This window comes from Schistocerca nitens, chromosome 8 (assembly GCF_023898315.1).
Source record: "Schistocerca nitens isolate TAMUIC-IGC-003100 chromosome 8, iqSchNite1.1, whole genome shotgun sequence".
Classification (NCBI taxonomy): domain Eukaryota; kingdom Metazoa; phylum Arthropoda; class Insecta; order Orthoptera; family Acrididae; genus Schistocerca; species Schistocerca nitens.
The window spans coordinates 380226932-380229970 of NC_064621.1; positions in this window are offsets into that span (position 1 = coordinate 380226932).

The following is a 3039-nucleotide window of genomic DNA, read 5'->3' on the forward strand; positions in this document are numbered from 1 at the left end:
CTTTCTTCGATTAACTCTCAGTCGATATTCTGTACTCATTAGACCATTCCATTCAGCAGATCATGTAATCCTTCTTCATTTTTTTCGAAAGTCAGATGGTATGTTACCAGACTAATACATTCTACATACCAACGTGAATAGTCGTTATGCTGTCACTCTCCCCAATGATTAAAGAAATTCTGATGTAATCTTCTCTATCCCTCGTGCCTTATTTGCTCTTAAGTCCTCCGAAGCTCTCTTAAATTCTGGTTCTAATACTGGCCCCCCTATCTCTTCCAAAACGACTCTGTTTCTTTTTCTAACACATCAGACAAATCTTGTCCTTCACAGAGGCCTTCAATGTCGTCTTTCCACCTATCCGCTCTCCCATCAGCATTTGACAGTGGAATTTCTGTTGCACTATTAATGCTATTACCCTTGCTTTTAATTTCACCGAAGGTTGATTTGATTTTCCTATATGGTAAGTCCTTTCAACAGTCATTTCTTTTTCCATGTCTTCACATTTTTCATGCAGCCATATCGTCTTCGCTTCCATGCCTTTTTTGTTTATTTCATTCCTCAGAGACTTGTACTTCTGTATTTCTGAATTTCCCAGAACATTTTTGTACTTTCTTCTGTCATCGATCAACTGAAATATTTCGTCTGTTACCCATAGTTTCTCCGCAGTTACCTTCTTTGTACCTAAATTTTTCTTTCAACTTCTGTGATGGCCCTTTTTAGAGATGACCCGTCGTCTTCAGCTGTACTGCCTACTGAGCTATTCCTTATTGCTGTATCTGTAGCTTTAGAAAACTTCAAGCATGTCTCGTCATTCCTTATTACTTCTGCGTACCACTTCTTTGGGTACTGACCCTTCCTGAGTAATCTCTTAAACTTCAGACTACTCTTCATCGTCAGTGCATTTTGATCTGAGAATATATCTGTTCCTAGGTACGACTTAGAACGCAGTATCTGATTTCGGAATCTCTGTCTGACCACGATGTAGTCTCACTAAAATCTTTCCGTATCACATTGCCTTTTCCAAGTGTACCTCCTCCTCTTTTGATTCTTGAACAGAGTATTCGCTGTTACTGGCTGAAATTTATATAAGAACTCAATTAGACTTTCAGTTCTCTTATTCCCTGTCCCAGGTCCATATTCTCTTTTAGCGTTTCCATCTACTCTTTCCCCTACAACTTCATACCAGTCCAAATGACTAATAGATTTTCATCTCCTTGTATTTACTGTATTACCCTTATAGTATCCTCACATACTTTGTCTATAACTTCATCTTCAGTTTGCGATGTCGGCATGTATACCTGAACTATTGTCATCCTTGGTTTGCTGTCGCTTCTGTTAAGAACAAACCTTTCACTGAACTCTTCACACTAGCACCATTTCTGCCCTACCTTCCTATTCATAACGAATCCTACTCCCGTTATACTATTTTCTGCTGCTGCTGATATTGATCTAGCCTCACGCTAACAAAAACAAATCTCATAGCCCCTCCCACTTGCAACACCTGCAATGGTACCAACCCAACCTACTCTGCCAAGCGGAAAGCCAAAAAAATCCACCCATTAGATCTGAGTTGACTTTGCCAGTTCACTCTACTGATCGTCCTATCAATTTCAGTGACTCTTTCCACCCACCTGCCACTGCTGAAGTTATCATGAGATTCTTCAGAAGCTTACCATCGTCCTTCAAAATAACCACCCCTTCCAATGACTGCATAACCTACAGCATATTTCTCTGGCCTCCCACTCCATTTTCCACCTCAATGCCCAAACCACCCACTACCGAAGCAAAGTCCAAATCATTTTCACCCGTCTCAACACACTCGTTTAAACCTCTCCACTCCCTTATCCTAAGTGCTCCTCAAGGACGAGAGGAATTATGCTTCCCATGCCACAAATCCGTTCCCTACCCACCAGCAAGCTCCTTTTAATGCAAACCCCGTCCCGATACTATTTCGATACCTTCATCCTTTGTGAAACGTTCCTATAACCCTATCATACTATGGTTCAAATGGCTCTGAGCACTATGGGACTCAACTGCTGAGGTCATTAGTCCCCTAGAACTTAGAACTAGTTAAACCTAACTAACCTAAGGACATCACAAACATCCATGCCCGAGGCAGGATTCGAACCTACGACCGTAGCGCCTATCATACTATCTGAACCTCTCCCTATACCTTACACTGTATACATAATCCCTTTCCCTTCACAGAGGTGGAGTTGCAGTATGGCAACATATTAACTTCCCCATCCGGCCACAACCCTTACCTAGTAATCCCACCAAACTTCTTCTTCAAACCCTGAACTGTTACCTCTGCTACTGTCTACATCCTGTCCTCTATACTTTCCTCACCGACATCGACTGTACCTTTTCCACCTATATTATTAACATCCATCTGTAGATCCCCTACAGACCTCCAATGGTGGTGTCAGTTTATAGATTCCCTCAGAGATGAAGTTGTCCTGAAAGCAACACCACTCCAGATGTCATCCTAGCATATCTGAACCTCTTTGGACAGATCACTGCAGAAGTCCTCAATCTTACTGAAGTGACCACTTACCTATTCTCCTCACCATTCCTACACACTATCTCATTCCAATGCACACTATCCAAATCTCTGCCCAAAAGTTATCCAAGACTACCCCAGCACCAGCTGGATAGCCTACCAGGAATCCATAGATACCCAGATTGGAAGCCACCCCCTAACCTTCGACCAACCTGATGATATCCCCCATACTACAGATTTCCTGCAGCAGACCTTATCAGACACTACGATTGCCCACATCCCTATCCAGGCCATATATTCTAACTGTTGCACTCTGCTCACACAAGCCCTACTCCTTGGAGAAGAATCCAGTATCCAGCCACTTATACCACTTCTTCTTAAAGACTTGCAACTGGAATACACTTACACACCAACAGCAAATACAGAGACACATTAGCAGTTTACTCACTGCTAAAAAGCGAGCCTGACATACACCTGAGCAGTGCTACACGCCCTTTTATTTCTTCCAGGTACTGAAAAGCATTCGACAGACTCAC